Below are 14,549 nucleotides of genomic sequence, written 5' to 3'. Positions count from 1 at the left end.
GGTGGGTAGTCACATCTCCATATCACAGGACATGCCCCTCAGATGCATTCCCAAAAACCAGGAAAAGTTTGATTCCCCCAAACCTTAAAATCAAAAAAACTAATTTTCCTTTGGAATACTGTTTGGCCTAAAAATAGACTGGGAGAAAATTACAAAAGTCAGCCTTAGAACCCAATGCCCTTATGCAGGAAATCTTCAAGTTTGCCTCCGCAGTTTTTATAACCATGATCAGGACAAGGAGGACAGGGCTAAAAAGAGGAGGGACCAGAGGCAGGCTCAACTATTGGCCACTTTACAAGCTCTCCAGCCCCCTCCAGGTTGCCCTCAGAGTACCCTCCCAGGTCACTGCCATTGGTGCAGGAAGCCAGGCACTAGAAGGCAAACTGCCCCAATGGGGTAAATGGGAAAAAACCCCACATGGCTTGCCCCCTCTGCTACAAGCTCAGGCACTGGAAACAGGACTGCTCTGAGGGCCAAATGATCCCTGGGGCAGAATCCCAACCCCTGATGACCTTGAGCTGAAGGGGCTCTCTATTTTGGCTGGCTTGCATATCAGACATCACCATCAACAAAAGAAAGCCAAGGGAAATTCTGGAGGCAGCAAGTAAAATGATAAATTTCTCTTTTGGGTTCAAGAGCTGCCTATGGCCGGGTGTGGTGGCTCACGCCTGCAATCCCAGCACTTTGGGAGGCCGAGGTGGGTGGATCACCTGAGATCAGGATTTCAAGACCAGCCTGGCTAACATGGCGAAACCCCGTCTCTACTAAAAATACAAAAATTAGTTGGGCATGGTGGCACGTACCTGAAATCCCAGCTACTCAGAGGCTGAGGCAGGAGAATCACTTGAACCCGGGAGGCAGAGGTTTGATGAGCTGAGATTGCACCATTGCACTCCAGCCAGGGCAACAAGAGTGAAACTCTGTCTCAGGAAAAAAAAAAAAAAAAAAAAAAAGCTGCCTATTCTGTGCTAACCTCCTCTGAGCAACTCTCCTCCAAATCCTTTCGGGTAATGGGGGCAAATGGCGCCCTTTCCTTCCAAAAGAAAAGATTCACACCACTTTGGGTCAAGATGGTGCTTGCTTAATATTTACCCGACCTCTAAATTCATGTTTCCCTCTAATAGCCCTATTACTCCTGGGAAGGCTACCTAAATCTTTAACCAATAATTTCAACCTAGATAGTTCTACTTCAGGGTTTAGAAATAGCCCACACTTATTCAGACAAGTTCTAGAAAAAAAAAAAATCTAACTGAGCAATCTCTTGAGCGGGGGATAACTTCTATGGTATATAGATAACCTCCTTATCTGCTCCCCTTCACAACAGAACTTGCACAGCAACATGTAGTGAAACCATAACCTTATTACTATTTTTTTTTTTTGAGACAGAGTCTCGCTCTGCCACCTAGGCTTGGGTGCAGTGGCACAATCTCGGCTCACTGGAGCCTCCGCTTCCCGGGTTCAAGCAATTCTCCTGCTTCAGCTTTCCAAGTAGCTGGGATTACAAGCATGCACCACCACGCCTGGCTAATTTTTGTATTTTTAGTAGAGACAGGGTTTCGCCATGTTGGCCAGGCTGGGTCTCGAACTCCTGACCTCAAGTGATCTGCCCACTTTGGCCTCCCAAAGTGCTGGGATTACAGGCGTGAGCCACTGCACCTGGCCAGAAAATGACTCTTGTCTACTTTAAAGGTTAAAAGGTAAAGAGGTATTTTTGGTGAGGAACATTATAAAGAAAAGAGATTTTGTGTGAGAGAGGATCTTGTACGATGCATTCTGGTCCTAAAGTAAAATGACTAGTTGTTTAAATGGGGGAGATGTTTGGGATATGTCAGAGGGTCCAGGCATGTCATGGATGGTCTATGTAAGTCATGAGGAGATTTGCGAAAGGGAATTTATTTAAAATGTAGTTTTAAAGGGCATTAGGCCTGCTAAATCCTTCATAAACTGCTACTATGACTCTTAACTGTGCAACTTGCCTGCTTTAAAGCTAGGTAAGGCCTGGGGACATACAGAATTAGCCATGCCCCCTAGCTATGCTGCAAAGAGTCTTATCTGCACTTCTGTCTAGTTTCCTAGGCTCCACATCTAGTACCTACCGGGTTTTTCATCAAAAGTAAAAGTTGCTAAGCATTAACAATGTAACATGACTTGAGAGTATTGGAAAAACAGTTTTACATGCAACGTGTGTAGGGAAAGTAGAATGTATTTTGGTAAAAGAGTATACGAAGGCATGGGAATGTGGATTTTTTTGCCTAGTTTAGAAGGCTAAATGATTGTTTTAGTTAGATAGGATAAAGCTAAAGGTTTAAGCAAGTTGTGGAAGGTTTGTGAAAGATTAATCTTGTAAAAGAAATTCTGTGTAAGCATATTGGCTAAAAGTAAAGAGGTATTATTCAGTTTATCTGTAAATTAAACATTTGGATAAAAGCACAACAGAGTTTTACTGGAACATTGATCTGGTCTTAAACAAAAAAACTGTAAAAAATTATAAAATGTTTATGAGAATCTTACTTTATGGTCAAACTGATTAAGATTGGATAGATTTGTCTATTAAGAACTGGGTTTGACATCAACAGCATTATATACTGATGCAAAGTGGGTCTCTGTTTCTTGTAATCAAACCATTCTAAATTGAACAACTACTTACAAAGTGTTCCTATAAGCTCAGTGGGACATGTCAATCAAATAAAATATGATAATGATCTTAAATGAACCAACAATAGTGTTGCAGAAATAAAATACAAATATAAGAAAGATGGCCAGGCACAGTGGCTCATGCCTGTGATCCCAGCACATTGAGGGGTTGAGGCAAGAGTATCCCTTGAGGCCAGGAGTTCCAGAATAGCCATGACAACATAGCAAGGCCCTGTCTTTACAAAATTAAAAATTAAAAAATTAGCCAGGCATGGTGGTGCATGCCCATAGTCCCGGCTATTCTGGAGGCTAAGGAGGGAGGATAGCTTGAGCCCAGGTGCTCAAAGCCATTTGTACTACAGCCTGGCTGACACAATGAGGCCCCTGTCTCAAAAAAAAAAAAAAAAAAAAAAAGAGTGAAAGAAATAAGAGGAGACTAGAAGCAAAGAGTTCATTAGAAAACTTATTAAGATAATTCATAGGAGGGGGTTAAAAGTCTGAATTTTGGCAGTGGAAATGGAAAAGAAAGGAATGCGAAGAGACATTAAAAGGAAAGAAGTTATGAAATTTTGGTTAAATAATGGTCTCTAATGATTACCATGAGTGCCTGAAACTCAATGTTTACTGGTTATCTGACAGTCTAAAATTCTAGTCCATATCAATGACAGAAATAAAGGGTGAACAAGATGATGAGTTGAAAAAGCAGAGGAAACCCCAGACATTGCACGGTTTTAGGCTTTAGCCCTACCATTCTCGTGAGCCTCCTGTCTAGGAGGGCCATTAGTGTCTCAGGATGTCATATAATTGAACTCATACTGTATGCAGCCTTTACAGATTGGCTTATTTTACTTAGAAATATGAATCAAAGTTTTTCCATGTCTTTTTATGGCTTAATACCTTCTTTCTTTTTAGTTTTGAGTAATATTCTATTATCTAGATATAACAGTTTATTTTTCCATTCACCTACTAAAGAAAATCTCTGTTGCTTCCAAGTTTTGGCAATTATGAATAAAGCTGCTATAAACATTCATCTGCAGGTTTTATGTGGATATGAATTTTCGGTTCCTTTGGGTAAATACTAATAAGCATGGAATATTGGATTGTGTAGTAAGAGGATGTTTAATTTTGTAAGAAACTGCTAAATTGTCTTCCAAAATGGTTGTACCATTTTGTGTTTCCACCAGCAGTTAATGAGAGTTCCTGTTGCCCCACATCCTCACCAACATTTGGTGTTGCCAGTGTTTCTTACAACATCCTTGTAAAAGCAACTAGCAAAGTTTTGCTGTGGGTTTTTTTTTGTTTGTTTGTTTTTTTGATAGGGTCTTGCTCTGTCACCCAGGCTGCACCTTAGGCGCATGCCACCATAACTATTTTTTTCCTTTTTCTTTTTTTTTTTTTTTGAGACAAGAGTCTCACTCTGTCGCCCAGGCTGGAGTGCAATGGTGTGATCTCACTCACTGCAACCTCTGCCTCCCGGATTCAAGTGATTCTCCTGCCTCAGCCTCCTGAGTAGCTGGGATTACAGGCCTGCACCACTACACCTGGCTAAATTTGTATTTTTAGGAGAGAGGGTGTTTCACCATGTTGGCCAGGCTGGTCTCGAATGCCTGACCTGACAAGATCCACTTGCCTCAGCCTCCCAAAGTGTTGGGATTACAGGCGTGAGCCACCGTGCCGGGTGTATTTTTTTTTTCTTTTGGTAAAGATGGGGTCTTGCTTTGTTGCCTGTTGCCCAGGGTGGTCTCCAACTCCTGGGCTCAAATGATCCTCCCACCTCAGCCTCCCAAAGTGCTGGGATTACAGGCATGAGCCACTGCACCTGGCTGCTGTTTTAACCTAAGAAGTGAAGAAATTCTTAACCTAAGGAAATCCTAAAACCACTCACTAAGCGGTAGAATTAAAATGGGATAAGGCATCAAGCTTGATCAGTGAGTAATAAAGCTATAGGGCCCATGATCTGGTAGTGATACAGCAATTCCAGTTTATAGTAAAGATCTGAAAGAATAGATGACCTTATGAAACTAACTATAAGTTTGTATAATAGGTTTAGCAATTAATAATTAATAAAGTATACATTTCCCCTCCAGCCTCCAGTTGACTCCCCAGTAGGTGGCAGTAGATTGCAACTGGGCCTTGAAATTGCCTGAGATTTTCATTTCTGGCCTTGTACTAATAAAACATTTGCCTGGCATCTAAATGTTCTTTTCTTTTCTTTTCTTTTTTAAGATGAAGTCTCCCTCTTTTGCCCAGGCTGGAGTGCAGTGGTGAGATGATGGTTCACTGCAGCTCAAGTAATCCTCCCTGCTCAGCATCCTAAGTAGCTGGGACTACAGATGTGCACCACTGCACTTGGGTAATTTTTTTTTTTTTTTTTGGAGAAATGAGGTCTTGCTACAAAGTTTCAAGATGACTTTTGAAGCCTCATTTCCTTTTTTTTTTTTTTTTTTTGAGATAGAGTCTTGCTCCGTTGCCCAGGCTGGAGTGCTGTGGTGCAATCTCGGCTCACTGCAACCTCTGCCTCCCAGGTTTAAGCGATTCTCCTGCCTCAGCCTCCTGAGTAGCTGGGACTACAGGCCTGTGCCACCAGTCCCAGCTAATTTTTTTTTTTTTTTGTATTTTTAGTAGAGATGGGGTTTTGCCATGTTGGCCAGGCTGGTCTGCAACTCCTGACCTCAGGCAATCCGCCCACCTTGGCCTCCCAAAGTGCTGGCATTACAGGTGTGAACCACCGCGCCTGGCTGAAAGCCTCATTTCTTAAAAAAAATTAACAATGAACTTTATTAAAACAGCTGAATTTTTAAACTCATCATCTTGTTCACCCTTTATTTCTGCTATGGGTATGGACCAGAATTTTAGAGTGTCAAATAATCAGTAAACATCGAGTTCTACATGCTCATGCTAATCATTAGAGACCATTAGTTAACCAAAATTTCATAACCTCCTTCCTTATAATGTGTATTCTCATTCCTTTCTTTTCCATTTCCACTGTCAAAAATCCAAATCCAGACTTTTAGCCCCCTCCTATGAATTATTTTTTATTACTATCATTTTTTTTTTGTGAGACAGAGTCTCACTCTGTCGCTCAGGCTGGAGTGCAGTGGTGCTTCTAATAATGTTCTTGTCCTCTGTTTGAAATACCCTTGTCTCCTCTTTGCCAGCTAACTCTATTCATCTTTCAGAACTTGGAAAAACTTTCCTGTTCACCACACCCAATAGGAGATAGGGGTTCCTGTATGCTATTACTGTGTATTTTATCATGTCACTTATTTTTGTATTATAATTAACCTTTCCTCCAGAAACTGCAGACCCTTTGAAGGAAGAGACTACATCATTTTCATGGTTGTATTCCCTTGCTTAATAGTAGCTGGATATGATAGGCTCTTTATGTATTTGTTGAATGAGTGAATAAATGAGAATTGGGATGGTCAATGACTTCTTATGGAAATGGAATTTGTTGTTTTTGTGCAGGGGGTGTTTTTTTGTGGTTGCTTGGTTGGTTGTTTTTTGAGACAGGGTCTCACTCTGTTGCCCAGGCTGGAGGGCAGTGGTGTGATCCCAGCTCACTGCAGCCTTGATCTCCCAGGCTCAAGTGATCCTCCCACATCAGCCCTCTAAGTATCTGGGACTACTGGTACAGCCACACACCTGGCTAATTTTTGTATTTTTTTGTAGAGATGGGGTCTTGCCATGTTGCCTAGGCTGGTCTCGGACTACTGAGCTCAAGCAATCCACCCGCCTCAGCTTCCCAAAGTGCTGGGATTATATGCATGAGCCATCTTGCCCAGCCTGGAAAAGAATTTGAACTAGATAGTTTCTCAAGGACACATAAGAATTAAGATGGTCAGAGAAGAGGAGAGAGAGTTCAACACATTCAAGAGTACAACCATTTGAGCCAAGGCAGAAAGACTAGTATGTTTAGTGAGTGGATGACTTTAAATGAAGGCGCTAAAGACAAAATGGAAGAGGTCAGTTGGGGTCAGATGGAGGAAAGCCTTGAATTCCACTGTGAAATGTGTCTTGTAACCTGGGAATGAACTAAAGAATTGAAACTGAGCACTGGCGGGGCACAGTGGCTCATGCCTGTAATCCCCTTACTTTGAGAGGCTGAAATGGGCAGATCACTTGAGGTCCAGGAGTTCAAGACCAGCCTGGCCAACGTGGTGAAACCCTGTCACTATCAAATAATACAAAAATTAGCTGGGCATGGTGGTACGCACCTGCAGTCCCAGCTACTCCGGAGGTTGAGGTGGGAGAATTGCTTGAACCTGGGAAGCAGAGGTTGCAGTGAGCCAAGATCATGCCACTGCACTCCAGCCTGGGCGACAGAGCGAGACTTAGTCTCAAAAACAAAAACTAAAAAGAAATAAAGAGGCCAGGTGTGGTGGCTCATGCCTGTAATCTCAACACTTTGGGAGGCCAAGACGGGCGGATCACCTGAGGTCAGGAGTTCGAGACCACCCTGGCCAACATGGCGAAACCCCATCTCTACTAAAAATACAAAACTCAGCCAGGCATGGTGGCACACACGTGTAATTCCACCTACTTGGGAGGCTGAGGCAGAAAAATCGCTTGAACCTGGGAGGCGGAGGTTGCAGCGAGCCAAGATCGTGCCACTGCACTCCAGCCTGGGAGACAGAGACTCCATCTCAAAATTAATTAATTAATTAATTAAATTTTGTTTAGAAAAGGAAACTGAGCATTGACTATTTTGAAAGAAGAATAAAATTAAAGAAAAGATTTATCAGAAAGTTTACTCTTCCCATGGTGTTTACAACTAATTGAAATAAGAGACTAGAAGCAAAGAGGTCATTAGGAAAGTTTTTTGTTTTTTTTTTTTGAGACGGAGTCTGGCTCTGTCGCCCAGGCCAGACTGCAGTGGCGCAATCTCAGTTCACTGCAAGCTCCGCCTCCCGGGTTCATGCCATTCTCCTGCCTCAGCCTCCCAAGTAGCTGGGACTACAGGTGCCCGCCACCACGCCCGGCTAATTTTTTTATTTTTAGTAGAGACGGGATGGCCGTCAATCGGCCGGGCGCTGTGGCTACGCCTGTAATCCCAGCACTTTGGGAGGCCAAGGCGGGCGGATCACGAGGTCAGGAGATAGAGACCATCCTGGCTAACACGGTGAAACCCCGTCTCTACTAAAAATACAAAAAATTAGCTGGGCGTGGTGGCGGGCTCCTGTAGTCCCAGCTACTCGGGAGGCTGAGGCAGGAGAATGGCGTGAATCCGGGAGGCGGAGCTTGCAGTGAGCCGAGATCGCGCCACTGCACTCCAGCAAGGGTGACAGAGCGAGATTCCGTCTCAAAACAAACAAACAAACAAAAACCCTTTGAATCTGAAGACCAAAATTAAAGCAAAATAAAACACTCAAGGATTCCAAACACTTAAGAAGTTTCTAAATGCACACTCTTAAACTCTGTACTTAAGCTGGGCATGAGTTGGTTAAATCTGTATTTTGTTTGTATTTTTTTAGAGACAAGGTCTCACTCTGTTGCCCAGGCTGTAGTGCAGTGGTGTGATCATGGCTCATAGCAGCCTTGAACTGTTGGGCTCAAGTGATCCTCCCTCCTCAGCCTCCGGAGTAGTTGGGACCACAGGCGCACACCATTGTGCCTGGCGAATTTTTAAATTATTATTATTATTTTTTTAATAGAGACAGGGCCTTGCTATGTTGCCATGGCTAGTCTCAAACCCCTGGCCTCAAGGGATCCTCCTGCCTGGGCCCCTCAAGGTGCTAGGATTACAGGCATGAGCCACTGTGCCTGGCTATCTATCTGGTATTTGTATTTTATTTCTGCAACACTATTGTTAGTTCATTTAAGATCATTATCATATTTCATTTGGTTGAAATGTCCCACTGAACCCATAGAAACACTTTCTAAGTAGTTGTTTCAATTTAGAATGGTTTGATTGCAAGAAACAGACTTGAGGTTTACAACAAGGAACATTAATCTCAAACAAGATCGGTAACATGGTTGAGCCTCCCTCAGTGAAACTGCTTCTGGACTCGGGGCAGCTTTGTGATCTCAGCATAGGTGATCATCAACAGTCATTCTTGTCTAGTCCTTTGTCATTAATTTGGCTCAGCTCCATTCCGTGTATCTATATCCTCTGTCCTACTACCAGCTGGTAATTTCACTCGAGCCTCTCATTGTTCAGTCAGGCCACACGTCAGAAGTTGCTGGCCAATTAAGAGCTCCCTCCCCACCTTGCGCCAGGTGACTATTCTTGGCCTAATTAGCTGGAGATGGGAGACTAGGTGAAGTCCACTGCACAACCTGCAGAAGATTTACATAGGAGTAGACTCCCTGATGCAGGAGGGAAAGTGGATCCAGAAAGAGAGAGAGAGAAAGAGGGAGAGAGAAGAGACAGAGAGCCCAATTAATACTTGCTCATCAAGTAACATAAAGTTCTTATGTAAAAGCAACTTTTTAGACAGCTCACTTCATGCTACTGGCCATCTTTAAATCTACCTAACCTTTGTTATTTATGCTTAAAATTTTTGTTTTTATTTATTTATTTTTTTGAGACGGAGTCTCGCTGTCGCCCAGGCTGGAGTGCAGTGGCGCGATCTCGGCTCACTGCAGGCTCCGCCCCCCGGGTTCACGCCATTCTCCTGCCTCAGCTGGGACTACAGGCGCCCGCCACCTCGCCCGGCTAATTTTTTGTATTTTTTTTTAGTAGAGACGGGGTTTCACCGTGTTAGCCAGGATAGTCTCTATCTCCTGACCTCGTGATTCGCCCACCTCGGCCTCTCAAAGTGCTGGGATTACAGGCGTGAGCCACGGCGCCCGGCCAAAAAAATTTTTTTAAAGAAAGAATAATCCAGCCAGGTGTAGTGGCTCATGCCGGTAATCCCAAAGTTTTGGGAGGCTGCGGTGGGAGGATCGCTTAAGCCCAGGAGTTCAAGACCAGCCTGGGGAACATAATGAGACCCCTGTCTTTACACACACACACACACACACACACACACACACACACACACACACACACACAAGCCAGATGTGGTGGTATGTGCCTGTAGTCCTAGTTATTAGGGAGGCTGAGATGGGAGGATTACTTGAGACTAGGAATTCAAGGTTACAGTGAGCTATGATTGTGCCTCTGCACTCCAACCTGAGCAACAGAATGAGACCCTGTCTCTCTCTTAAAAAAAGAAGAAACTAACAAAATAATTCATAAGGCTTATGTCACTAGTCTTCAAGAGTATAGAAATAAAGTGAAGAGCAAGTTTAGATTAAGCTACAATTGCTTGTAATTAAGACCTAAAAAGTTACAGAAGTTTATTTTCTGTGTACTTCTCAAGAGTTTATTGATTTATTATTTTAGAGGTGGGGTCTCACTCTGTGGCCCAGACTGGAAAAGGTTTATATTATGCCCCGACATGCAGGGTTAACCTCTAAGAGGGAGATAGGGTTTGCAGCATTTCCCAAATGATTTTTGATCACAGAAACCTTTTTTTCTGTGGAGCTTTTTGAGGGAACATGCTTTGAGTCAGTCTAGATCTGCTGAATATGGTACAGCAATTACATAAAGAGAAAAGGCCATGTGTAAGGCGTATGGTCTGCATACTGTGGGCTTGGTACTGGGTGGTGGAACTGAACCACAGAGCTTTGCCTGTCTTTGAAATAGATAGGATCCCAGAAAGGTGTGTTCATGGCTTTCTGAAAAAACATTTGGAAAATAGCTGGGGTCATTCAGTCTTTCAGGGCAGCTGGCACTAATGGGTATGCCTATTTTGAGATATGTCTGTATATAATAGTTTACAGTCTTGTGTTTCTTGAATCTGTAGCTAATCTCTGGACTACATACTGAAGAATGATGTGGAAGTGTCACAGCAAACCCTTGGCCATAGAAAATTATAATCAAGTCTCATAGAAAAAGGTGGCAGCTGTTACTTTTGATTGGTGCCCTCATAAAGGCAGGCAAATGAAGGCCCATTGTGTTCCTGATGCTGGATGAATGTCTTGCAGCTGGCAGTCTGCTGGACTCCCAAATCAGTTGTTCTTTTCCAAGAGAACTGTGGATGTACTTGGTCTCAGGACACAGTAGAAATGAGACTGGCCCCGTCAACTGCGTGGGAACTGGGTGAGGCCTATCACTACTGGTTTTCTCCCACTTCCCTGGCAACAGAGACAGCCATAATCCCCTCTGGAACATAACCCCATTGGCCCTATTCTATTCATCTAGCATAATGAATAAACAGTACCTCACCTCTCAGTACTAATGTTGAATGTAAATAGCCTAAATGCCCCACTTAAAAGATACAGAATGGTAGAATGGATAAAAATTCACCAACCAAGTATCTGCTATCTTCAAGAGACTCATCCAACACATAAGGACTCACATAAACTTAAGGTAAAGGGGTGGAAAAAGACATTCCATGCAAATGGAAACCAAAAACAAGCAGGAGTAGCTATTCTCATATCAGACAAACAAGATTTTAAAGCAACAACAGTTAAAAAGAAGACAAAGAGGGACATTATGTAATGATAAAATGATTAGTCCAACAGGAAAATATCATAATCCTAAATATATATGCACCTAACATTGGAGCTCCCAAATTCATAAAACAATTACGACTAGACCTAAGAGACAGACAGCAACACAATAATAGTGAGGGACTTCAATACTCCACTGATAACACTAGACAGGTCATGAAGACAGAAAGTCAACAAAGAAACAATGGACTTAAACTATACCCTAGAACAAATAAGATTTAACAGATATTTACAGAACATTCTATCCAACTTCAGAATATATATTCTTTTCATCAGTACATAGAACATTGTCCAAGAGAGACCATATGATAGGCCACAAAACAAGTTTCAATAAATTTAAGAAAACTGAAATTATATCAGTACCCTCACAGACCACAGTGAAATAAAATTGGAAATTAACTCCAAAAGGAACGCTTAAAACTATACAAATATGTGGAGATTAAATAATCTGCTCCTGAATGGTCTGTGGGTCAACAGTGAAATCAAGATGGAAATTAAAAAATTATTTGAATGATAATAGTGATGCAACTTATCAAAAACTCTGGGACACAGCAAAAGTGGTGCTAAGAGGAGAAAGTTCATAGCATTGAATGCCTACATCAAAAAGTGTGAAAGAGTACAAATAGAAATCTAAGGTCACACCTCAAATAACTACAGAAACAAGAACAAACCAAACTCAAACCCAGCAGAAGAAAAGAAATAACAAAGATCAGAGCCAAATTAAATAAGATTGAAACAAATAAATATAAAAGATAAATGAAACCAAAAGCTGGTTCTTTCAAAAGAGATAGACAGTTAGTGAGATTAACCAAGAAAAGAAGACAGAAGATCCACATAAGTTCAATTAGAAATGAAACAGGAAGTATTACAACTAATACCACAGAAATACAAAAGATCATTCAAGGCTACTATGAACATCTTTACACACACAAACTAGAAAATCTAGAAGAGGTGGATACATTCCTGCATATACAGCCCTCCTGGATTAAATAAAAAAGAAACAGAAATTCTGAACAGACCAGTAACAAGTAGTGAGATTAAAACAGTAATTTAAAAATTGCCAATGAAAAAAAGTCCAGGACCATGTGGATTCACAGCTGAATTCTATCAGACATTCAAAGAAGAGTTGGTACCAATCCTACTGAAACTATTCCAAAAAATAGAGAAAGAGGGAATCCTCCCTGAATCATTCTATGAAGCCAGTATCACCCTTATACCAAAACCTGGAAAGGATATAACAAAAAAAGAAAACTACAGACCAATATCCCTGGTGAACACAGATGCAAAAATCCTCAACAAAATACTAGCTAACCAAATCCAACAGCATATCAAAAAGATAATCCACCACAATCAAGTTGGGTTTCATATCAGGGATGCAGGGATAGTTTACCATATGCAAGTCAATAAAATGTGATACATCATACAAACAGTATTAAAAACAAAAATCATTATTATCTCAATAGATGCAGAAAAAGCACCTGACAAAATCCAGCCTCCATTTATGATTAGAACCCTCAGCAAAATCATTATAGAAGGGACATACCTCAAGGTAATAAAAGCCATCTATGACAAACCCACAGCCAACATTACACTGAATGGGGAAAAGTTGAAAGCATTCCCACAGCAAAGTGGAACAAGATAAGGATGCCCACTTTCACTGCTTCTATTCAACATAGTACTGGAAGTCCTAGCCAGAGCAATCAGATGAGAAAGAAATAAAGGGCATTTAAATCAGTAAAGAGAAAGTCAAACTGTTGCTGTTCGCTGATGATATGATAGTATACCTAGAAAACCCTAAAGACTCATCCAAAAAGCTCCTAGATCTGCAGGATACACAATCAATGTACACAAATCAGTAGCACTGCTTTACATCAACAATGACCAAGCTGAGAATCAAATCAAGAACTCAACCTCTTTTACAGCATCTGCAAAAAAAACAAAATAAAATACTTAGAAATACACCTAACCAAGGAGGTGAAAGATCTCTACAAGGAAAACTACAAAACACTGCTGAAAGAAATAATAGATGACACAAACAAACGGAAACACATCCCACGCTCATGGATGGGAAGAATTTTATTTTATTTTATTAATTAATTAATTAATTAATTTTTTGAGGCGTCTTACTCCGTCACCCAGGCTGGAGTGCAATGGCACAATCTCAGCTCACTGCAACCTCTGCTTCCTGGGTTCAAGCGATTCTCCTGCCTCAGCCTCTCAAGTAGCTGGGATTACAGGCACATGCCACCACACCTGGCTAATTTTTGTATTTTTAGTAGAGATAGGGTTTTGCCATGTTGGCCAGGCTAGTCTTGAACTCCTGACCTCAAGTGATCTGCCCGCCTCAGCCTTCCAAAGTGCTGGGATTACAGGCATATGCCACAGCGCCCGGGCTGGAATTTTGATATAGGAGTTAAAGAGAAATTATTTAGGCAGATAGTGAGGGTGAGGAAGTTCTCAGTAAGGTTTTCCTTTTAATGAAAAGCAGCCCCCAAATCATCTTGTTTCTAACAAAGAGCAGCCTGTAAAATGGAGCTGCACACATGTACAAGCAAGCTGGAAGCTTGCATGGGTGAATGCCAGCAGTTGTGCCAATAGGAAAAGGCCACCTGGGACTAGGCATGTTCAAAATGGTGGCTCCATCTTCCCTTTTCTTTTCCAACCGTGTGTGCAGTAGGGAGCAGACAACATGGTACTGACCAAGTGGAAAGCCTATTTGCATAATAAGATTAGGGTAAGGCAGCCAGCTTCCTCCCACACTATGTAAACATCACACCCGGTCCAACCAATCTGTGGGCCCCATGTAAATCAGACACTGCCTCCTCAAGCCTGTCTATAAAATCTGGTGCACTCCCCCGTGGGCTAGAATTCCCATTAGGGAGCTGCCCCCATGTCTGTCTGTCTGTCTGTCTGTCTCTCTCCCTCTCTCTCCCTACCCCCCCTTCAAGAGAGGGAGCTGTTCTCCTTTCTCTTTCTTGTGCTATTAAATCTCACTTCATGTGTGTGTCCACGTCCTCGATTCCCTTGGTGTGAGACAACAAGCCTTGGGTATTACCCCAGACAACGATGCTGCTTCAGAATCAATATTGTGAAAATGACAATACTGACAAAAGCAATCTATAAATCCAATGCAATTCGTATTCAAATACCATCATCATTCTTCACAGAACTTGAAAAAAAAATCCTAAAATTCATATGGAACAAAAAAAGACCCCAGATAGCCAAAGCAAGACTAAGCAAAAAGAACAAATCTGGAGGCATCACACCCTCTGAATTCAAACTATACCACAAGGCTATAGTTACCAAAACAGCATGGTACTGGTATAAAAGTAGGCATGTAGATCAGTGCAACATAATAGAGAACTCAGAAATAAAGCCAAATATTTACAGCCAACTGATCTTTGACAAAGCAT

Source organism: Gorilla gorilla, chromosome 7 (genome assembly GCF_029281585.2).
Source record: "Gorilla gorilla gorilla isolate KB3781 chromosome 7, NHGRI_mGorGor1-v2.1_pri, whole genome shotgun sequence".
Classification (NCBI taxonomy): Eukaryota; Metazoa; Chordata; class Mammalia; order Primates; family Hominidae; genus Gorilla; species Gorilla gorilla.
This window is presented reverse-complemented; position numbering follows the sequence as displayed.